Below are 25,845 nucleotides of genomic sequence, written 5' to 3'. Positions count from 1 at the left end.
TTTTATATTAGCGACGGGTCTTGGAGATGCTTCTCTATCATCGAGGGAAATACTACGCGTCGCAAATAAGTTATAATATTACAATTTCAAAATTATAGAACTTGTATTCATTTATTGTTCATAAACTTTTGTTAACTTCCCATAGGAAGTTATTGTAATGGGTCCGATTTGTCAAATTGAAAATTTTGACATTTCTCGACGTTTCAAGGTCCCTAGAGTCGAAATAAATGATTTTTAGAGAGATGTCTGTGCGTGCGTGTGTTCGTACGTTCGTGACGTTTTTTCGTCGTCCAAAGCTCAAGAACCAGAAGAGATATCGATTTCAAATAAATTGTGCTATACAGATAATAAGGCAGAAAGGGCTCTTAAGATAATTGCGTGGGTGGTTTTTTTACCATAGCAGTTTGAAAAAAAGGTGACTATTTTGGTTAACTTTAAATATCTTACGAACCAAAAACGCTAGAGACTTGAATTAAATTTTATATAATATATTGTAACGTGATATGAAAAAAATCCATTTAACGGTTTTTTTATAAATAAAAAAAAATGAATACAAAATTTTGCGACTTAAATATGATTTTATCTCCAAAACAATTTTGTGCAACGAAGAATAATGTTTTTGACATCTGATAAAAATTTGAGAAAAATCGATTTGACAGTTTTTTTTTATAAAAAATAAAAATCTAAAAAAAAAACATTACTCAAAGTTGGTACAAATTGAATATCGATTCAAATATCTTTTCAAAAACTTGAAATTTAGACTTCAAACTTATTTTATCTTATAAGAAATATTGTTTTCAACATTTTGAAAAAAAATTGAGAAAAATCGAATTGACAGTTTTTTTTACAAAAAATAAAAACCTAAAAAAAAAATTAATACAAGTTGGTAAAAATTGATTTTCGACTCAAATATCTTTTAAAAACTTTGAGATAATAGCTTTCTATTAATTTTTACTTATCAAAAATATTGTTTTCAACATTAGGACAAATTTTGAGAAAAATCGAATTGACAGTTTTCTTACAAAAAATAAAAACCTAAAAAAATTGATTTTCGACTCAAATATCTTTTCAAAACTTCGAGATATTGGCTTTAGTTACTTTTATCTTTCAAAAAATATTGTTGTCAACATTCAGTAAAATTTTGAGAAAAATCGAATCGACAGTTTTTTTTACAAAAAATTAAAAACCGAAAAAAATTAACAAAAGTTGGTAAAAAATGATTTTCGACTCAAATATCTTTTCAAAAATTTTAGAGAATAGCTTTGAACTAATTTTTGCTTATAAGAAATATTGTTTTCAACATTAGAACAAATTTTGAGAAAAATCGAATTGACGATTTATAAAAGTTGGTAAAAATTGATTTTCGCCTCAAATATCTTTTCAAAAATTGTAGATATTGGCTTTTTACTACTTTTATCTTTCAAAACTATTGTTGTTAACATTCAGTAAAATTTTGAAAAAAATCTTATTGACAGTTTTTGTACAACAAATTAAAAACCTAAAAAAAGTTAACAAAAGTTGGTAAAAATTGATTTTCGACTCAAATATCTTTTTAGATATTGGCTTTTAACTATTTGTATCTTTCAAAAAATATTGTCGTTAACATTCAGTAAAATTTTGAAAAAAATCGAATTGACAATTTTTTTTGCAAAAAATTAAACTCTAAAAAAAACCACACTTAAACTTGGTTAAAATTTACTTTCGACTAAAATAGCTTTTCAAAATTTAAAAATATTGGCTTCAAACTTATTTTATTTCACAGAAAATATTGTTTTTGATATTCAGTAATTTTTATATAAAAATCCAACCGTCCGTTTTTTTCACAAAAAATAAAATCTACAAAAAATAGTACGCAAATTTGGTAAAAATTGATACGAGTACATATAGATAAATTTTAAGCGAGGCAAATCGACTGACGGAATGGGAAGTTATCAGTGTGGGTCGCATCCCATCCTCTTTTTTATTATTCAGTTGTTTATGCCAAATCATCATTGCAAGTTACACTACAACTACAACTTGGAGACAAGTTAAACCACATCATGTATATAAACAAAATATTTGACAGATGTCACCAAAACAAAATGGCCGTTACGGAGTGCCAAAATCTACACGAGATAATCGAATATCAATTAATGTAAGTATTTTTTTGTGAAATATCAGGGCCTTCAAAAAAATAAATCAATTTTTCAAAATTTGAAATTTTTTGGCACAAATAATACGAGTACAAGAATTTTTAAAAAATTATCCGAAATTTTGAAGTCGATTATATTTATCAAATAATTATTTCTTTAACATTCAATATTATTCGGTTTGGATAAATATGACTTCCTCGGCAACCACACAGACGTCTTTATTTAAAAGTCGTATTTTTAACACCCCTCCAGTCCCTGACAACAATTCTCGTACACAGGAATGGTTGGGAGTTATAATTCATTTGAACGTAGTTCTCAAAGGACTGTTGCGCCACCTAATATATTTAATTTTGTAGTGTTAACACCAAGTCCCACATCCAAACATTTTTATTTGTAATGATGTAGAGTGATTTTAAATTGTCTACCACAAAGATCCAAAACTCAAAAGTTTATAACTATCAGAAAATGTTGCTATATACACCTATTTCTATATAAACTTACATTTGAAAAGTCCGTTATCATCAATCATAGGTCCCTCGATAAATTTTTTTAGAACATTAAAATTACGACGTATATTGTTAGAAACAGATCTCACCACAATTTTGTTTTAACCCGGAATGAGTATGTATTTAAAAAATTATATTACTAAGGAAGTTGTTTAAAAACTATTTTAAAAGAACTCTGACCAAAACATTGATCAACAGCAATTTTGATTGTATATTTTACATTTTAACAAAAATCAAAGCTTTATCGTGAATATCGGACAAAGTACCGCGAAGCTCCAGATCTCTCCACTCGCTTTAATTTATAATTTAAGAAGAAATGGTTGATTTGTCTATATGGCTCATTATTATAAATATGTTTGAGAGCACTACAAGAAAAATTGCTTACATGAACAAGTCTTGCAACTGTCATCTTGATTTGTAAAGGCTGTTTTTTTTCTCGGTTATCTTTTTTTCTTGAAACCGAAGAAGCATATAATTTTCTAAAGAAAAAATTAGTAGCAATATTAGGACTGGTAGCTGATTTACTAATTTTACTTTGATAATTGAAGTAGTACCCGTGGCATGATGGTTAATTCGTTGGACTGTCATGCGAGAGAGGTCAAGCGAGGGGTATTGGGTTTGATTCCTGCCTGCGCCACCTAAAGTTTTTTTTCACGGGTACTGCCTCTTGCAAGGAATTGACAAATTCTCCAAGAGTATTTCTGGCCATGAAAAAGTGGTTTCTCAAATTAGTCGTTCGGATTATAAATATATAAACTGTAGGTCCTTGCAATTACTCGCACACTGCGGGAATGGTTGAGAGTTGTAAGTCACTAGGCCTTGGTTTTCCACGGACTGTTGCGCCACCTAATTTATTTTGTATTTGAAGTATTGAAACTACTTGAAAATGTCATTACGACAACCATTATTTTGAAAGAGAAATATTTTAACCAAATTACATAAATTGATATAAATTTCCTGTACCGAAAATGATCGAAAAACTTGATGAAAATCGCATTTGACTTTTGTTCTTTCGAAATTAACGAATGGTTATTATTTTTGCTGCTACCGCCGCACCGTTTTAAAAAGATTTCTGCCCTTCTGCCACACAAGATTTATTCGAAAAATATCTATTCAGGTTCTATAGACTTTTCAAAACCAACTTTTGAAGTATCGTAAACCAGGGTTCCTTTGTCTCCACAATTGTAACCTTTTTAAGAGTTGGTTTCTTGGTTCACGTTCAGACGTATTACGGTCTTTGAATCAAAACTATCGTATTGTCCACACGAATTGCTAAGGCTCGTTTGCTAGTTTTTGGTGAAAAGCAGCTCGATCAAAGTTCAGGCAGTACATTCGTGTTTTTTAAGGCAAACAATTTTTGCGTGGAAGGGAGTCACTAGATTTGTGTATAGTAAGTTAAATTTTTTAGTTAAAACAATGATCTATTATTACTTAATTACAATTTGTAAATAAAATTAAGAAAATTCTATCTGTTTTTGGGTTTTCTTTGCTCCGGAGCAAAAGAATACAATTGATGATGATTCTGTGGATGGTATGAATTACGCCGATTTTGTTAAAGAGGACGAAGGTAAAAACCAATTTGTCGATTTTTTGAAGGTAAGCAAGTTTGTTGCTTTTATATAATGAAGAAAAATACCCCCAGAAATTGTTTCATACGACGAAATCTCTAAACTGTGGAAATGGCCGCCTCAGAGGAATGATTTATGTTATCTCTGGAGCCATTTTTGAGGTTGCATTCAAGGACCAGGGTCTTTTTCATAGCTATGATCCTTGGATCAGTGTTAACCGAGTAGAAAAAACTAACCTCGTCCTTTGGACAACTTTGCTCCACACAATTAATGTTTAAACTGATATTTAAATACTTATACCATAACATACGTATTATTTAATATCTTGTTCAATATGACGATACAAAAATAGATATTTATAGCTATTTTATAATTTTGAAGATAAGATATATCTGAAAAATGTTCAAAAAATGTATTTAAGTTTGCGGTATTAAATACTGTTTATTACAATTTGAAAAAAAACACTTTTTCTATCAATGATAATGATTTTCTTTTCCGTAATTGCAACCATTTTAATTTTCTCTGAGCATTTAATTCAATATTTTGTAGAAATAATTTAAATCAGAAATTGAAAACAGCTGCAAGTATTTCTTAACCCCATAACTAATAGCCATTCCATTACTGATGTTTAATAATATAATCAAAAGTACAATGCCAATATCTGGCTACTTACCTACCACAATATAAACACCTCAATTCTTTAGGGTTTCCAATTCCAACATTCCAACACAAATAATACACATTTACATCCTATCAAATAATTTTGTGGATTGCAATTTACCTTCCAGTTCTACATGAATAAATCAAATAAAAAGCTCAACACAATATCCATATCTCTACTAAGCAAGTCCAAAAGCTCAGCTCAACCTAACCCACCCACCAGTCCATCCCCATATCCCCATCCCTATTGCGATATCCATATTTTAGCAGATTTTTCTCAGCTCTTGGATCTAGAACAAAATTTACAGAATGAACCGTTTCGTGAAACTCCCAGTAATTTTATTGCAACAAAATTAAAAAAGAAAATGCAACAAAATAATAAAAATAATAACTATGGCACTTTTATCCTAGGTACTTAGAAGTGAGTGACTAGCTTTGACCCAAATATTTGTATTTACGAAAAACCATACATAGACAGAGCATGAGCGAGAGAGAGAAAGAGTTTAAGAGAGGGGTTAGTGAGAGTAGTGCAGCCTGAGCCAAAATATGGGAAATTGTGGAAAAACCACAACCAAAAAAGAAAAGGATCCGAAAAAAGTAAAAAAAAAACGAATCAGGAATTCGTAATAAAGAATCTTACCGCATACTCAACTCATATCACAGAAGTTATGTGCGAGTAAGTTTCACTTATTTAACGTTAACGTTGCGGAATTACAATTGCAGCACAGGAAAATGGAAAATGTTTTTGACGTTTTCTACATATAAAAAAAAAATGTAATAATGTTACAAAAAGAGGAACAGCGAGGAGCACATGAAAAAGGAAACCAAATACATGATATGGAGCAGAAGCAGATTTAGTAGCTTCTTTTTCGTGTAATTAGCATTTAAATTATTGTAGATACCGAAATATAAGAGGAAACTATGATTTTTCTTTTTTCTTCATTTTTTTCCATTTTTGCATTTTGGTTACTTATTTTTAATTGGCATTTAATTTAAGTAGTCCATGACCAATTTAGGGGTGAATTCTGATGGGAGACGATTATTGAGTTGTAAAATATGTTGAAGGCCGCATCAATGGGGTTGATGAGTTAATGCAGTTTGGGCAAGACATTTGGTTGATTTTTGTTTTGTTTTTTATTTGTTCATTATAAAAGAAAACAATTTTGCAAACGTATTTGAAGTCGATATTGCATTGGGTTATACTTAACTTTAAACGAAAGGAATATTTTTCACAATTTTTCTAATCGACTAAAATTGTTAATAGTCGCAAATTCTTCTAGCTTTAATTTTTACTACATTGCAGTGAAAGCCAAAGTTATTTTATAATCTAAAGATCGGATGTAAATGTATCTATTCAATGCCGAAATTGTAAAATTCTTTTTAGTTGCATATAGAAAATTTAATTCGTTCAAAAATATTACGTATACGCCATAGTGGCAATTCCTAAATTTCTTTTGGTGGACAGCTTCATACAATTTAATAAATCATTTAAACTTTATAAACCAACATGTTGGAGTAAGAAGAAGGCTCAATCTGAAGAAACAGGAAGAAATTTTATAAACTACATTGCAGATGCATCTGGACGAAGCCTACCTTAAGCAAAAACCATGATTTTTTAACCCACTTAGTTCTTCGGATTCGGTCCATTCTGCTTCTCCTTGCTTCGAAGACGAAATTTCGGATGCACGGATAAAAAAAGCAGAAACTTACGCAATGATCCGAGGGATTTTTATAAGTATAGTTCCCTAGAGCTCATACCAGAAGTAATAACCCAAAGCAATGACAATGAATGGCGTTGTCCTTATACACTCTGCGAAAAAATGATGAGAACAAAAAAAACACTGCTGGTCCGTCTTTCAATAATTATATTTGATTTTATATTTCTTTCTCATATACTGTTAGTCTTACAATAATTTATTGATCTCTATTGCGATACGAAAAATGTATAAGGCCAAGTGATTGTATTTAAGAATCGTTATTAAAAAGGATCAAAAATAAGAAAATCTTCAGCTAACAAAGGATTGTTCGTTATAAATACTTTGTAAATCACGTAAATATGTGGTTTCAATTTATTAGAATAAGACACTTCGTTATGATTTCATAATTTTAATTCCTCCTGAAAGCCATTATCCGAAGAAGAACGAGGTCTTGTTGCTGATTACCAAGAACAAAAGAAGACACTTGGTGGCATACTTTCAAGAGGCAAATCTGTTAAAGACTTTTTTTTAAAGCTGGGTTTAGTTATGGAGTTAAGCAAAGTTCAGGCAAAAACCTAAATTAACCTAAGGTGAAATCAAACACCTAACCGTTAAACCTCAATGTGTCACCAAGGCAACATGTTTTGAAAGGGGTAAAAATATTGAATATGTGAAACACATGCCAAAACCAAAACTTAAATCTCATCAAAAATCAAACAGATTGACTTTAGCTTAAAAATTAACAATTTTTTGAACAAGATAAAATTGAGGAGGCCTCAGACGGATGTCAATAATATCGGTATGATAAACGACCCGAAGAGCAGCATTGAAATGCTCGAATTTTTTAACGTGGTACGTTGACCATTTGGGGTGCCATAAGCTTCTGTTATTACCAAAATAAATTCCCAAAAATATACAGATGAAATATTTGCTGCGGAATGCAACTTTCACAAGGATAACGTTGCTTTTTATGTTTCAAAACCCGAACCCGATTGAAGTCGTTTGGGCAATTTTTATACAAAACGTTTTTTAAAAAATGACATTTATTTTACACTATGTAACACCCATCTTACATCAACATCCTTACATTTATTTTTTTTAACAGCATTAATAATTTTGTAACATGCATAAACATTTTTTTGCACACCAATGTATGTAACGTAGTATATTTTTTTTTCACGCCACTATAAATAAAATTGTAACAGTAAAAGACTCCAGCTAAGAGTATAAAAGGCGAAGCAAAAATTGTAACACCAAGCATTCGTTGGAATAAAGTTGTTTAGTTAACATACAACGTTAGTTGGAGTTGCTTTTACTTTCTTTTCTTTCCAATTTTGCTTTCTCCTTAATTTTTTCTGAACAAGCTGAACTCCTTTGGTCGCTTGGCTCTGATACAGCTTTTTGGACTAGAGATCCCCATTTGTCGTTCTTTCTTCGAACAAGTAGACAGGCTGAACTCCTTTGGTCGCCTGGCTCTGGAACACTTTCGTGCTCAAACTATCCGCTGTGCACTTACACACACATACACACTGTTGCGTACAACAATAAGGCTTCAACTATACATTATTTGACAAGAGTTGTTCAAGGAGAGTAAGCCAAAATGTATATGTGTCAAAAAGAATCATTAACAATTTCAATACCAAATATTGAACGACTTTTTAAAAACTTGAAGTTTTAAAAAATTGAGCTTTTCAAAATTGACCCATTATTTCGTTCTGAAAAAAATAACCGATTTCAAAATTATAAAGTAAAGTCTAATTTTTGATGTTTTTGTTTTTCGTTTTAGGTTTAGTTGTTAGGATACTAAAAATAAAATTAGTTTGTTGAAATCCAATAAAAAATGACAAAAAACCGTATTTTGTGTTTGTCCTTATCATTATTTCATAGAGTGTAAATAAGAAAGCTTTGATATTTCTGATGCACAAAAAGGGTTATAAAACTGATTCAAACTATTATAAGTTAGTCTTCTTTTAAAATGTGGCTTATACAATTTTTACCACCATTTTAAAACGTGTGTCAGTTGCTTTAAACCTCGATCAACAATACACGTTTACTGAAAGAGTTCCGAGTTGGATACTCAACAGTAGATCACATATTTGTAATTCGCAATGTACAGTTGTGTTCATAAAAATAGCAGTGCTGGTCAAATTTTATAAGATTGTCAATTATTTAAATAACAGAAATTTGGAGGGCTGCTCAGCAAAAATGGTCATTAACGTCTTAAAATGGCAAAATAAACAGAAAACGCAATTCCCAAAAAGGATGGCTACTGAAAGAACTGACTGAAAAATTGTTCAGTTAGCAAAACAGAACGCTTCCATAGGCTCTAGGAAAATAAGAAAGGGACTTTAACTGTCTGTTAACGCTGTTCCAATACGAAGACGTCTTTTATAAGCGAAGTTACCAGCCCGAAGTCCACTCAAGGTACCATTCTTGACGAAGAGACATGTGGCAAGTTGTTAAACCGCATAGAGATTGGGCAAAAGAGAAATGGAGGAATGTGAAAGTCGTCCTTTTTGGGTCCAAGGGTCGTCGAGAATATGTCAGAAGACCCTAAAATGCAGCATACGATCCACGGTACACTATAAACAGTGAAGCATGGTGGAGGAAAAATTATGATATGGGATTGCTTTTCATATTACGGGGTCGGGCCTATTTATCCAATGGAGGTTATAAGGGATGCAACCGAGTATGTGAAAATTCTCGAGGAGGTTATGTTACCCGATGCTGAAGAGGAAATGCCGTTGATTTGGGTATACTAACAAGATTATGACCCAAAGCATACGTCAAAAAAATCTAAATCATGGTTTTCGCAGAAGAAGTTATCCGTTAATTTGTGAGGGGGATGTTAAGAACGCAGTTCATAAAGCAAAACCCAAGAATTCGAAAAATTTGTTGGAAGCAGTGCGTGATTCGTGGAACGCTTTTTTGTTTTATTTGGAGGGCACTGCTATTTTTATGAACACAACTGCAGTATCTGTTTCATGCTATCTCTGTGAATTTTAAGGCTGCTTTTGATACTGTAGATAAAAAGTCGTTGTTGTACAAATTATATTGCAAAGGATTGACACATAAATTTAGAACAGTTATAGAAAACCTTCTAGAAGCTACGTGGGCTACTGTTTTGGACAGTGAAGTTATATCTGAATCGTTAAAAACTGAGATGAGAGTTAGACAAGGAGGTTCTATGAGTCTTACATCGATGTTGAAAAACTGAATTATTGCCTGGTTGAACTGAAATCAACAGTATCAACAAAGGAAAAACTGCAATAAACTTAACTTTTTGTTCGGGTTCGTTGAAAAAGCAGTCATGCTTAACTAAGCCCAGGTTTGGGGAATTCATATGGTATGATAAAGAGGAAAAACTGTTAAGCTTCTACTTAAAACTTCTACTTAAAACGCACATTCAGAGTACCGTCAAACACACCGAACTGTTCCTTGAACTTAGAGACTGGATTATCACCACCTCTGTTAAGTAAAATTCAAAAAAATTAGGACAGAGAATCATGGTGAAAACAGTGACAAGTAAATTTGGTTATAATGGAGATTGGCTGGAGCAAGCTCGTTCGTGTAACTACGATCTAAAGTCAGGGGCCTGAATATGGGATTCACGGTAATTGTTTTGCTAGCGTGTTTGATATTTTTTAATTATTGCTTTTGATTTCGGTTTCTTCGTTTTGAATTCGACCAATCAACGAATTCGAAGACGATTTTGAAATGTCATAATGTTTGGTGGCGATTGAAATTCGATAGATTTTTTTTTTGGCGGATTCACAGGCGAAAGAGTGTTTATTATTATTCATTGTTTGATTTCGTGGATTCTTTCTTGACTGTAATTATATAAAAATGTGACACCCGTAATCATGAGGACTCCAAAATTGATTCCATTTTTAAAATTAATATTGTTAATTGAATAAATCACAGCAAATTTCACAAATTCAATCAAAACAAAACAAAATGTGTGGAAAGCTTTTAAATCATTGGAATATAGGAAACCAAAAGTGTCAAATCACTGGAATACAGGAAAAACTATTTTCGCTTATTATTTTCGTTAATAAGGAAATACGACGCGAATTGAATTTGAAAGGTCGAGTTGAGAACGATCCACCACAAACCTCATAATCAGGCCCCAGGATATTTCTTGAGTCAGATATTTTTTTTTAAAATTCCAGGATCAGTTTCCTAATAAAATCAAGGTTGTCTGAATTTTACTCAATCTCTTTAATAAGCTTCTTTAAAATGTTCGCTATGTCTTTGGTCTTTGGTTTTTTGCTACCCTGCTGCTTGATATGACCTTTGATAACTATTTTAAACTTCGTAGTTTGTTGCTATTCGCTGAAGTAATGCTAACACACCAACCACAATACTGTTTTGACAAGATAAATTTCCCAACCTCTAGTAGATCTCGTCAATTGATTCATCCTCGCTTCACATGTTTAACATCCGAACGTCAATTCTTTATAAACTCAGTCCGACTCTGGAACTCTCTTCCTCGCGCTATTACGGAAATCCAAAACGCAAAAAGTATTAAAAAGGCTCTTAAAGATCATTTTTCACATAGCATTTAAATACTTGAATTATTTTTTGCAAATGTATATTTCTGATACTCTAACTTGTTCTTTTTTCGCATTACTTAGCTTCAATCGTGTATTATAATATTAGATACTGAATTATTAGCTTGCTCTATCAATTTGTATTACTAGCTTGTAACTATTTTATAAGATATTGTATCTTACAGTTATTAATTATTTACGAATAAATTAATTAAGTGAAAAAAAAAATGAAAATGGAATGACGTCTTACCTCTGAGGGTTTGCCACACAAATTCTTAGAAAGTATGAATATAGGCCGTATAAAAAAATATTACATTATGTTTTACAATTAAAGTTGCACTGCAATAAAAAGTTGTAAGTTCACTTATTTGAACTTTAACATTTTTATTTCTTGGTACAAAAATAAATTTGTAATGATAAATGCTATAGGTTTTTAAAATGCTGACTGTCGAACTTAATCTAGTACGAATATAACGCTGGAGCAAATTTGTATTAGCTAACAAGCATTTCATTGTAGATCTTTTTTACATATAAAGTTGCTTCTTCGCAGAAATAATACGTGTACCCCATAGTGACCGAATGAAATATGAGGAAATAGTTTTAGTTTTAAAATTGCCCTTTGCAATAATGAAAGTAGTTTTTCTTAACTTACTTTAAAAAAATCCCGTTCATATGATATTCAAAACTTGTCTTAAACAACTTTAAAGAAATCCTGCAGTATTAATGTACCAAAAATTATTTCTAACGTATTTTTAAAACCATAAACGCATAACATTCAAGCTATTTCAAAACTTCAAATGAAGCCTCATTAGTCATTTTATAAAAAATAGAATTTCAAAAAAATAAGCAAGGCTCGTTACTCAAATGGTTAAGACTGTATCAACTATTTGTTAAGGACTATACATCGTATCATTTTTTTCTTGAGTTTTTAATGTGGTATATTTCACTAATCTGACATATCACATAATAATAATGGAAGATTTTAATTCAGAAAAAGTGTGGTTTGGTTTCTGGGGCAGAGAAAAGAATGTTGACCAGTGATTGAAATCCATAAATATATTCTGAAAAATGAAATTCTTTCTTATTTACTAGTAAGAAATATTTCCTTTTAAGTAGATTAGCACAACTTTCAGAAGCAAGAAAGATTAATATCTTTCATTAGAAAAAGTTATACCTTCTAAACACGGGATATCACATAAATTAGTTTCATTCGACCGTAGCCAAGCCTCTGTCCCATTAAAATATTTATATGTCAACTCGATATGGGATGAAAAAATTGACCCCTAGGCGCTGAGACTTTCACAGCTTTCTAAATTAGTATAGAAAACCCTTAATTATGTACTCTTTTCATAAGTCAAAATTCTTAATCTACATTCAATAACATATGAAATATAGCAAACAAAAAATTTGGAAATAATTCTCAGAGCTTCACCTAGTTTGCCTTATTCACAATCAAAATTACGACAAAACCACATCAAGGCTGCCATCGTTTTGCTAATAGGTTTTCCTGTTTCCTCTTAATCTTTATGTACCTATCTAACGTCATATATTATTATCATTTTCAAAATAATCAAGAAAAAACATCTAAAAAAAATATGGCATATTTATTGCCAATTAAACAGGTGTCCTCAAATCAATTTTGGCATTTCCACCTATTCTTGGCCTCTTTTTTTTCTATGTTTTGTATACACACTATTTATGCATTCTATACTTCAAAAACTTCATCAATACAAATTTACCATCATCATAATATTTTACGTGTTTCACAAGCCCCTTTTTTGAGGGGAACGTTATAAGTTTTCAAAAATTTAGGAGGGTGTGTGAGAGTTCAAAATGAAAAACGAACAGAAAAATTCACAGGAAGAATAGATTTAAAGTAAACTTTTACACACCCTTTTTCGGGACACACACCATAGAATACATATTCAAAAATAACATACAAATACCAACAACAACTATAACAGTTGATATAAAATATAAACTGCAAACAGTTATTCTCCCCTGAGTACTGTTAAGAAAAAAAATGCAACTTGCATATCAAATCTTCTATGGCTAAAAATGACTTAAAGCTGCTTCTTTCTGCTCCTGATTCCTATTGCAGCCACTGTTGAATATGCAGGAGCAATTGCATAAAATATTCTGTAGATGTGTTAGTGTATTGCAAATGCAATAAAAGAGAGTGAGAGCCTCAGTCAAGAGGGAGAGTACTCTCACAAACACATACGAAAACGAATTTATGTGAGAGAGAAAGTTCAAAAGGATGTGGCTGACACTCCTAAATATGCACTGCACTGCACAGCACATCATAGTCACAGTCACAGTCACAGCTCACAGGATCAAAATCTGTGTTATATTGCATTTTGTGAATTTTAAAATGTACCTATAACATCGAGTGATGCTGATGCACGAAAAAGGATACACGGAGTCGTTATTGCTGGTGATGTTATTCTGTGTCCTGTGCTGCTGAGAGCAGAAATAATCCCAAAGAGAATAATTTTTCAACAACAAAAACAAAAAAAAGCCACACATTTTCGAGAAGAAACAACAAAAATATATATAGAAGTTAAGTTAAACTAAAGTCCTGCCGATATGGCTGCTTGAATATGGGAAAAACGAGGTCAACCGATACTATACTACCCGATTCGGTTCCGATTTTGTCTATCGGTCAGGAGGGCACTGCACTTTGAGATGTTCATTGCAACCGAAAGGAACTCTCAATTTTATTCCTCAAAAATTCATACACAATTTTTTGGAAAGTTAATTTTTTAGTTTTGGAATTTTTGTACAACATGTACTCGTAACTGAGTTTTATTTTTGTCTATTGTAATTAATCAGATGCATAAATGTTAAAGAAAACTCCATTTAAAAATTCAAGAAAAGTGAAGTTCTTCTTCGTGTAAATTTTGTGTGTATATTTCTTGAAAACGGTCAATACTTATACGAATAATAAACGTCGTGCAAATCATTTTTATATTTTCTTACATATTTTTCAAAAACCAACCATTTCTAAGGTTTCCTTCAGTAAATTTTTGAAAGTTGAGAAAGAAAAAAAAAGAATAGTTTTGAAAAATAAAAACCAACAAAATCATGTGTAACATGAAGTAAATTTATCGAAAGAAAAGTGTTACAATACCAGAAAAAAGAAGTCCATGCCTTGTGAATATAATATAAAGTGCCAGTGTATGTGTGTCTGTGTCCTTTCACTTAATTTGGAATACATTTCTCCTTTGCACCCGCATATCTAAGCCCCTCAAACACATATACACATTTACCAACACCCTTCTTCTGCAAAAGGAAAAACAAGTGTTGTTGTTGTTGTATAGAAGAAATATAATCACTTCAAAATGTGTATGTTTGTAATATGCATTTCAGTTTGCACTGCAAAACGAAAGGATTCAACTTGCAAGTCATCCTCATCATCAACATCGCAAGTCTCTGGTGCATTTTTGCTTCTCTAGAAACAAAATCCGAGGACAAAAACTGAAGGGAAGGAACAGAAAAAAGAACGACGAGGATTCTCAGCTCAACGAACGAACGTCGAGCGAGCAACCATAATCATTCAACATTGCCATCATCATCATCGGAATCAGCAACAACCAGAAGCAGCATCAGTAGCACTAGCAGGAGCTGAATCATAACCATCGTGTCCTTTTTGTCGTTGTCGCCGTTTGTCGCCGTCGCCGTCATCGTCGTCGTATAGTCGTCGTAGCCGTCATCATCATCATCATCTTGCTACTCCTTCAGCTCCAGCTGCATCCCGATATAACTTTTAAAATAAACACACTACATCAGAAATAAAGAGCAACAACAAATACAGGACATCAGGGGGAGACTATGATGCTATGCTGCTACTTCTACTGCGGTTTATACAAAATAGGAGTATTTTTATAAAAAGATCCTACCCTCCGTTCCATCATTATGAAATATTGGAATAGCAGGATACACTATGTATAAAATTAATCCTCGTGAATATATTTCGTGTCCAACAATCTTCTGTGCACTGCCCTGATTATATCATTCGAATGTAGGCCACAGTTACATACAATCTTTCTATGTGCAGGAGCAGCAGCAGTAGCAGTAGCATTGTGCCCAAACGACCTCAACCAGAGATATGTAAAAAACACAGAAGGAGAAGAAGAAAAAAATTATATACTATACAAAAATTAATCTAATCTAATCTCTCAAAAGCTTAAAATTAAAAATTAAAATAATATAAAATAATTTACCTAAAACTAAATTAAACATAATTTTTTTGTATCTCATTTTTTACAAGGGTTCCTTTTTCTTGAGCCTGAAAAATTAGAAGAAAAAGAAAAAAAAAGTTACAAAAATGTGTTCAATGTGCGCGTGGTTTCACTGAAACAGCTGATTTAATAAAAAAAAAATAATCGTAACAAAAATTAACAAATAAAATCTAATTCAAATTATAAAAAAAATTTGAACAATCGGGTTTTTTTCATAATTTTTCTAGTTTTTTGTACAAAACTTTTTTATAAATTTTAATATTAAAACTAAAAATAAAAGAATTATAACGATGATTGTGATAACGAACATCCTTTTTTTATGTGTGTGTGTGTGGTAAAATTTTGACACAACTTAAAAAAAAAATATTTATTAAGAAACACACGATGACTGGCAAAACAATAAAATGTCACTTTCATTCGAAATCGAGTATTATTGAACATCCCCCTCACAGAAATCATGCAACCCGCTGAACACTTCCATCTAAATTATTGTATACGGTATTTTCAAAAGTGGGGTATATTTTAAATTTCAAATAACCAAGCAACAAAAATTAAAGAGTGTTGTATTAAAAATAAAAAAAAAACTAGTATTAAAAAATATATATTTCTACAATAACTTCGGGTTGTGTATGTAGCTGTTGTTGTTATTGTTGTTGCGATTTTACTTTTTTGTGGGTGGCCTGCTGTTTTGAGAAAAGTTTCAGTTTCGAAACGCACACATTCCTTCTCTCTCTCTCTCTCGCTCTCTCTCACTATCTCTCCTCTCTCTCTGTCTCTCTTCTCATTCAATCAAAGTGTAGTTTGCAAAAATAAATTTCGATTTCATTTCCATATGAGAGTTGTATAGACATATTTATATGTTTTTAATTAAAAAACACACAAAATAAACATGTATATCAATATAATATAAAAGAATACCTATAACTGAACGACTGATGATAAATGACAATTAAAATTGATTTGTATTTATTTTTTGGAGATCTTTTTAAGTGTGTTGTTTTTTTTTTATAATTTTAAACAAAACAAATACAACAAATTTATATTTTATCAAAAATAAAGTAGTAAAATAATAAATATCTACTTACTATACTAAAACGTATACCTATACTTCTGTGTTCACAAAAATCAACAACAAAATAAAATATTTATATAACTTAATACAAAATAATAATAATAATAATTGAAAACGTGTGTTGTGTATTGGATAAACAAATTAATAATAAATTTAACCATAACTACATAAAATTAAAATCGTCACTAAAAAAATCTTACTGCCAAGCTGATACTGCCCTAAGATTATATTTTAACAATCAACTATTAAAAATTTGTTCTTTAACAAAAAATAATTAATAAATAAATAAACAAATCACTGCCAAAAATTAATATAACATAACAAAATACTGCAAATAATTTAGTAAAAACAAATAAATTTAATCAAAATGTTGATAAAATTATGATAAAGTTTTAAATAAAACAACAATTAATGTAATTTAACATTAAACATAAAAAAAATATACTTTAGTAATTTTCTAAATAAATTTTTCCTGCTGAAACCGGAAACAAGGAAACGGCGTTAAAGTGGATTTCAAAAGTGATAGAATGTGGTCCGCTGCTTTGTGCACATTGGGCGTGACGAAACCAATATGCAATTGTCTGAGCTTCCGACAGGCGGCTCAAGGAGCAGTTGCTGCTGCAGCTGCTGTGGTAATAATGAATTTTATTGATTTGTTTTAAGTGTTCTTTTTAACTTAATTTACAATAATTTACTAAGGTCACTTTTTGATAGTGAATTTTTGAGATTTGCAACTTTTTAATCAATCTTCGAATATTTTAAAAGTGTTAGAGTTTTTGCTATGGTCTTAGCTTAAAATTGTTCAATCCAACACCTAAATAGGTACAAAGTTAATTTTGAATCCTGAAATATAAAAACAAGTGTTTTTGAAAATCATTTAGCGCACATTGAAAGGTTTTTTTTTATTAAATCAATACAAATTAACAACAAAGGGAGGGGTTAGAAAAGAGATACCGGTGCACATTTGTTTTGAATTCTTGAACATTCCAATCATAGTGAAGTATAGTGCGTCAAGGTATTGCACATTCACGAAGTACGGCTAAAGAGCGAATTTCTGTAACTTACAATACAACCGCATGGTTTACTTGTGGACATTCCAGCAAGTGCGAGCATAACGATTGAAGGGGAAGAATGCAACTGGCTAATTCACTATAGTCAAAGATGTATAATAATTGAAAAAAGCTTTTTTAAAACGTTATCTAAGAGTTTTAAGTTATTCTAAATCTTTGGGGTCATACAGGCTTTTGTAGATTGTGAAGTTAGACCAGAAGGAGATAAAGAAAACTAAACTAAAAATAAAATAGAATAAGCCGATCATTTGTCTCAAATTTCCTAAAATATAAATTATAGGAAGAAGAAATGTTTCTAAATTGTACTCACCACAAAAAGAAATCAGAAACATTTCTGCAAAGTTTTTTAAAATGTTTTATTTTTTTTTAGGAATGAGAAACATTCAGAACCATTTTTTAACCAATGTTTTCTGAAATATTTATTTGTTGTCGACATACCTTTTGAGAATATAAACAACTTGCGGAATTATTGGTGACATCGCGTGTGTTTCTTTGGGTTTTCGATTCCCTATTAAACAATGCCCTGTTGAAATTGAACTAATCATATTTTGTAGTTGCATTTTAACATCTGAAGACGAAATTACTTTTTGGAAATTTAATTTTCAAAATCTTTTTAGTGTAAATCAGATTTTTTTTAACGAGAACATACAAATATTCTTAGTTGTAAAATTTGTCTAATCGCGAGTAATCAAAAAAAAATCTAGTATCACGAAATTTGTTTAAGCAGTTCTCACATTTACAGCTCTATTAGTGGATAACTTCCCGAGTTTCATCTTAAAAGCCTTGAATTGTTTGCGAAATATTGGCATTGACTTAATTCTTTTCTTGATCCCAAAGACAAAATTCTAAAAATGTTTTACTACAAGTTCTATGCGATTTCTTTTTTCTTGCAAAATTGCAATTGATTCGTATTGTTGGAGTAGGTCATTTGTTAAAAATGACCACACTTGAATCAGTCATGTTCAATCAGTTTATAAGCCCTCTACCACACCTTACATTAACACGTTGAGGATGGAGAGACTCTTCAACAATCAGTCTTGGATTTCCCAAGCACCAAATACTAAAATTTTGCTTATTTATTTATTAGCTTCTGAGAGATAACAATCGAGCTCATTAGTGAAGATGATTTTTTTTCAACGAAAATCCACATGATTTCGATGTATTTCAAGGACCAATTGGCTTGAGTTCTTATTTTAATTAATAGCATTAAGTAATAAATCCATATGCAAAATAAGGTGCAATTTCGTTTATGGAAAATATAATTCAAATATGGGTCTTAAACACTATTCTCAGTTGTTTTAATGTTGTTAAATTTCCAATTTGACTTGTCAAGTGTCAAAATAAAATAGCTTCGAAAGTGACAGCTTCCCCAAAAAGGAGCACCTAGATTACTAGCTCATAGCCTTGTTTTTATAGGTAAGTTGTGAATTGCGATTCGCAAAAGAAAATACACTTTAGCATCAAATTAAAGACATTGAATTGTTAATGACTTATGACAGTTTGTAGGGCCACGCCCACATTATGAAAACACACGTTAATAAAGTGTTAAAATTATCCAGTGGATTGTAATAAAAAATAGCAACTTTTGTTTTTAGTTTTTAAAATTCACTAAAAAAAACGCTCCAGCTCAAAAAGTTAAAATAGTTTCTATTTCATCGAAAAATAAATCGCATTAAAAATAAAACGCAGATTAAACAATACTCAGATTATTACCTTAAATTAAGGAAATGTATCTTCATATGTAGTTATGGCCACTCCATATTTCTATTTGACATTTAAAATATTGAAAATAATATAATTTCCAACTTTTCCTATAGTTTCAAATTCGAAATCGAGAAATTCCTTATGTTTCTGTTTAAGCTGCATAACTTCAAATTTCAAACTTTAAACTTATCTGCAAACTTAAAATTAGTAACTTTGATAATATACATAATTGAATACCTACCAAACATTTCGATATCAAAATTTTCGAAAACATTCCTCGTTTCGTTCAAAACCCATCCTGCTCCTGATGCTAAGAATATCATAAAACACATTTTATAAGCTATTAGGTTAGTATCTGTACAGTTTGTAAATGCCCACACAAGTAATCACATGCTACTTTTGCTAGAAATTGTTTTCTTGTATTTTTTTTTATTTTTCTCGTCCTGCTCCAGCTTCAGAATGAACTATTAGGGAGTGTAGATATGAATTAGCTACACACACTTGTTCGTCCAGGCGAAAACAAAGCTGCAAAGGATGAAAAAAGTCCTTATCCTCCTTTTACATTCAATGTCTGTGCGTGTGTGAGTATGTGGTAGATATACGTAATTTTTCCTATATGTATAAGAGAGCTTTTTCTTATCATCATTATCAGCATCCGAATCACATGTATGTACCTACACCCGAGTGTGCAGTGATAGATAAGTAGGTCACTAGGACTCTCATGTCCTTGCTGTTTTCAATTTCGATGTCTGTTTCTGCACAATGCTACTACTGCCACAAGTGCATCCATGAATACTGTTTGTACGTACGTATGTATGTATGTAACGTATGGTTGTATGGATGAATGTGCATATATGTATGTATACCTCTATAGATACACATGCACTAAGACTCCTAGATTTTATTGCTTAAAAAAAGGCCAAATCACCCCGCCTTATGAACTCTTATTATTGCATACTTACATACGTACGATATGTATGCATAAAAATATAACAAATGGATATAGTATATTATTTTAAAAAGGGCGAAGCAGTCAAAACGAATCCGGTCATAAGCTTGTCATTATACGTTACGATATATTTTTCATATTATATTTTTTTAAGGAGGTTTTATTGTTTTTCGCTTTTTTCGTATGCAAAAACCTACATACTAATATTATGTTCCTCGGAAAATTTCATATTATAACTTGACCTTTGACCTCCTCCGTTTGAACTCTTTTGATTTAAGCATATTCTCAAAATGTTTCTATGGATTCTTGACCTAGGTTTCAGTACAATAAAATTTGTAGTTTAACTCAGAAGTTTGGATTATTTCAAACTTAAAGCTAAGACTTTAGTCCAATAAGTTGTATTAAAAACTCAACAAATTGAATTCTCGATTTAGTATGTTCTTTTGACGCTATTAGTACTCTTGTACTAGAATCTAGATCAGCAATTACTAATGCTGATAAATATCGCCCCTTCTTGGACATTTTTCTTGACTTAAGTAATCATCTTACTGAACAAAGTAATCCCTTTGATTGCTTATATAATTTTGACCCCAGAAGAGCTAATTTCCAGTTGTCTGAAGATTTAACCATTTCTGGAATTACTGTTACTTTAACATTTTCTAATATTGACCAAGCAGTTTCAATTTTTTATAAGATCCTTAATAATTTTTTAAGAAATCAAGAAATACTAACATTAATGGGCACCTCTTTGAAAAAGATTCCTAAAAAATTTTGGAAACTTGTAAACTTAAAGAAAAAATCTGATGGTTTCCAGTTAACTTTACTTACAAGAACCTTTCGTTAGGTAAATCAGTTGATATCTGACTCGCTTTCCGTGAGTCATTTGTTAATAGCCCTCAAGAAGTTGATGAAGTATATTTTCATAATCTTCACTCTTTTTCACAAACTAGCTGTAGTCACATACCTGTGCTACAGAGTACGGTCCTTGATCTTTTATCTGCATTGAATGATGACTGCTCAGCCGGTCCCGATGGTATTCCCCCGATAGTACTAACAAAGTTTAGTAATGCTTTAGTTGAAACCCTTACGTTCTTATTCAAACTTTCTCTAAAAACAGGCAAATTTCCCAGTATATGGAAGAAGTCATTTCTAACACCAATTTTCAAGAAAGCTAACAAGGCGGATATAACAAACTACAGGCCCATTGCAAAGCTTTCTTGCATTCCTAAATTGTTTAAACAAGTTGTTTGTGGAAGTGTCACATTTTTTAGTAAAAATTTCATTTGCGAACAGCAACATGGTTTTGTGAAAAAAGATCAACTGTTACTTATCTCATTACATTCTCAAACAATTGTTCAAAAGCTTTAGAACAAGGTTATGAAGTTGACTGTGTATACACTGACTTTTGTAAAGCTTTGGGCCACCTAAACCACGGAATTATGACTTTTGTAAAGCTTTGGGCCAACTAAGCCACGGAATTATTTTATTAAAACTCAAAGCTCTTGGTTTTCTACTATTTTTCATAGATTGGATCAAATCATACCTTGAAAACAGATCCTATAAGGTAAAATTTAGAAACTGTCTTTCAGAACCTTTTGTTGCTCAATCTGGTGTTCCCCAGGGAAGCCATCTTGGCCCTTTTCTATTCATCCTGTCTATTAACGACGTATCGTCATGTCTACGTTCAAGTGAAGTTCTCATTTTTGCTGATGACATGAACATTTTTAAGATTATAAAGTCCACCCATGATCGTATCCTTTTACAATCTGACATTGATAGTTTCATATTTTGGTGTGGGAAAAATAGCCTTGCCCTCAACCCTTTAAAATGCCAGACGATAACTTCCGTTGATTTTGACAGTTGTTAGAATTTTTGCATAGAAATATATTTAGGGAAAATTATGAAGTGAAGATTTTTGTATTTTCAAGTGACAAACCAACATTGGAAATGGATGCAAACTGCGCATGCATAGAAAAAAGTGACAGCTGATTACCGACAAAATATTGAAATACTGTTTATTAAGAGAATGAATCTACCAATAACTTAGTTCAAAGAGTTCAACAAACAAAACATGAAATGTCAAAAAGTTGCATGTTTCATTGTGGGCACTTACAAAATAAGTGGCACTTAGAAAATAGTACGTATGGCATTTTTGACAGTTTTTTCAGCTGCAATATGCAGTTTAAGTTGAAGTTGCCTTTTGTGTTCAGGAAGTAAGTCATTTTTTATGACAAATCCAAAAGTTATAAAGAAACCGAGTATCTTCGTTCTCAACAATTGTCAAGCAGAATGATAATAAAACAAAATAGTTTATACAAAATACAATTAGGAAACATTGTGTTTTAAATTCAATAACATTAAATTAAACAAATTATGTGGTGCTCCGTTGAGAACTCTCAACCATTCCTGTACGCGAGTAATATTGTCAGGGTTGGAGAGGACCTACAGTTTTAAGTCGAATCCGAACGGCTAATTTGAGAAAGCACATTTCATGACAAAAATTACTCTTGGAGGGTTTTTCAATTAATCGCAAGAGGCACTACCCGTAAAAAAACGTTTGATGGTACAAGCAGGGATTGAACCCAAGACCTCTGGCATGAGGATCCTACGCACTAACCAGGAATACTAGTAATTCGATAACACTAATATTTATTTTTAACTTCCCATAGGAAGTTATTGTGATGGGTCAGATTTGTCAAATTGAAAATTTTGACATTTCTCGACGTTTCAAGGTCCCTAGAGTCGAAATAAAAGATTTTTAGAAAGATGTCTGTGCGTGCGTGTGTACGTACGTTTGTACGTCCGTACGTTCGCGACGTTTTTTTCGTCGTCCATAGCTTAAGAACCAGAAGAGATATCGACTTCAAATAAATTTTGTTATACAGATAATAAGGCAGAAAGATGCAGAAAGGGCTCTCAAGAAAATTGCGTAAGTGGTTTTTTTTACTATAGCAGTTTGAAAAAAAGGTGAAAATTTTGGTTAACCCTAAATATCTTACGAACCAAAAACGCTAGAGACTTGAATTAAATTTTATATAATAGATTGTAACGTGATACCAAACAGGTATATTTTTTGAAAAAAATCAATATAACGTTTTTTTTTAAATCAATAAAACTGAAAAAAAAAAATTTGTCAACCTCCAAAATTTTACGACTGAAATATGATTTTATCTCTAAAACAATTTTGTGCAACGAAGAATAATGTTTTTGGCATCTGATAAAATTTTGAGAAAAATCTAATTGACAGTTTTTTTTATAAAAAATAAAAATCTAAAAAAAAACATTACTCAAAGTTCGTAAAAATTGAATATCGATTCAAATATCATTTCAAAAACTTGAAATTAAGGCTTCAATTTTATTTTATCTTATAAGAAATATTGTTTTCAACATTCTGAAAAATTTTGAGAAAAATCGAATTGACAGTTTTTTTTACAAAAAATAAAAACCTAAAAAAAAAATTTATAAAAGTTGGTAAAAATTGATTTTCGACTCGAATATCTTTTCAAAACTTTGAGATATTGGCTTTAATTTAGTTTTATCTTTCAAAAAATCATGTTGTCAACATACAATTGAAGTTTGAAAAAAATCGAATTGACAGTTTTTTTTACAAAAATAAAAACCTAAACAAAAAATTTATAAAAGTTGGTAAAAATTGATTTTCGACTCAAATATCTTTTCAAAACTTTGAGATATTGGCTTTTATTTACTTTTGTCTTTCAAAAAATCTTGTTGTCAACATTCAATTAAAGTTTGAAAAAAATCGAATTGACAGTTTTTTTACATAAAATAAAAACATAAAAAAAAATGTATAAAAGTTGGTAAAAATTGATTTTCGACTCAAATATCTTTTCAAAACTTTGAGATATTGGCTTTTATTTACTTTTATCTTTCAAATAATCTTGTTGTCAACATACAATTTAAGTTTGAAAAAAATCGAATTGACAGTTTTTTTTACAAAAAATAAAAACCTAAAAAAAAATAATTTATAAAAGATGGTAAAAATTGATTTTCGACTCAAATATCTTTTCAAAACTTTGAGATATTGGCTTTAATTAACTTTTATCTCTCAAAAAATCTTGTTGTCAACATACAATTAAAGTTTGAAAAAAATCGAATTGACAGTTTTTTTACAAAAAATAAAAACCTAAAAAAAAGAATTTATAAAAGTTGGTAAAAATTGATTTTCGACTCAAATTTTTTTTCAAAACTTTGAGATATTGGCTTTAATTTACTTTTATCTTTCAAAAAATCTTGCTGTCAACATTCAGTTAAAATTTGAAAAAAATCGAATTGACAGTTTTTTTACAAAAAATAAAACCTAAAAAAAATGTATAAAAGTTGGTAAAAATTGATTTTCGACTCAAATATCTCTTTAAAAATTTTAAGTATTGGCTTTAAAGTAATTTTATCTCATAAGAAATATTGTTGGTAAAATTTAAAAAAAATCGAATTGACAGTTTTTTTTACACAAAATAAAACTCTAAAATAAAAACAATACTAAAACTTCGTAAAAATTTACTTTCGACTCAAATAGCTTTTCAAAACTTAAAAATATTGGCTTGAAACTTATTTTATTTCACAGAAAATATTGTTTTCGATATTCAGTAATTTTTATATAAAAATCCAACAGTCCGTTTTTTCATATAAAAAATAAAATCTACAAAAAGAGTACGCAAATTTGGTAAAAATTGATACGAGTACATAAAGACAAACTTTTAAGCGAGACAAATCGACAGACGGGATGGGAAGTTATCAGTGTGGGTCGCATCCCAGCCTCTTTTTTTTCAAAAGTAGTGGAATGACATAGATTGCTGGTTTTCCAAGACACAAATGATGCATATTCAAAAAAATATTGCTTGTTTATTTACATAGATCAGAGTTTTTTCGTAATCCCACAAGAAGTCTTTTAAAGTGAGTAATTCACAGTTTCATTACCTGAGATGATACGGACATCAGAAATGGTTTGGAACAAAGTGGTGGATGCCCGCAATGTTTAGCATATTCCACTAAATACGTCTTATTGTAACAATATCTCCTCTCGGAATTTACGCTTTCCGATTTAAGAAGAAATGACGACTTTGGAAAGTTCACAGAATTAAACAATAATTTTTTCGAAATGTAATAGAGTCTCAAAAACGACAATTGTGCTTGTTACCGAAAAAAAGTGTTCTGTAGAGCTGGAAATAAAAGGCAATGATGAATTAAACTTAAAATTTGGATTTGACATATCAATGCCAAAATTTTATAATTGTAGATGCTTGGAGCGATTTGGTTTGAATTTTATTATTTGATAGCACTAAAAACTTCTTAATACGCTATCCAGCTAATAAATGTTTATTTAATTGTTTTGCTGATGATCGTATGTAGAACTTCAAAGACAGCGTATGATATGCAGTAGAAGTTAATAACCGAGTAAAATTAATTGCTTTAAAAACTCAATACTGTCTTATTTCGTTAAAGCTTAATCCACCTTCAATTTCGCTGTTTACGAGTGTCACTTGAACAGAAGATTGTTTATCAAAGTTCCAAATGGTGTTTAGGTTTTCTCCGATGATGCAAGAATACAACTTCTAACAGTAGCTCTCGCATAATTAGAGAGGTTTTAACAAACTAAAGTCTTTTCAACAGAAGCCAATAAAAGCTTAGGAAATAATGGGCTGTATATTTGTGGTTTTATTTTATCTGAACAT

At 30.7% G+C, this 25,845-nt stretch overlaps 1 protein-coding gene across 1 annotated transcript in view; it reads left to right on the top strand.

Annotated features, from left to right (window-relative positions):
• LOC129949752 (uncharacterized) overlaps window positions 1-25,845 on the top strand; it is a 56,724-nt gene that overhangs the window by 20,554 nt on the left and 10,325 nt on the right. The window lies entirely within an intron of this gene.

Source organism: Eupeodes corollae, chromosome 3 (assembly GCF_945859685.1).
Source record: "Eupeodes corollae chromosome 3, idEupCoro1.1, whole genome shotgun sequence".
Taxonomy (NCBI): Eukaryota; Metazoa; Arthropoda; class Insecta; order Diptera; family Syrphidae; genus Eupeodes; species Eupeodes corollae.
Note: the sequence above shows the minus strand (reverse complement) of the source record. Positions and strands in the feature narration are given on the sequence as shown.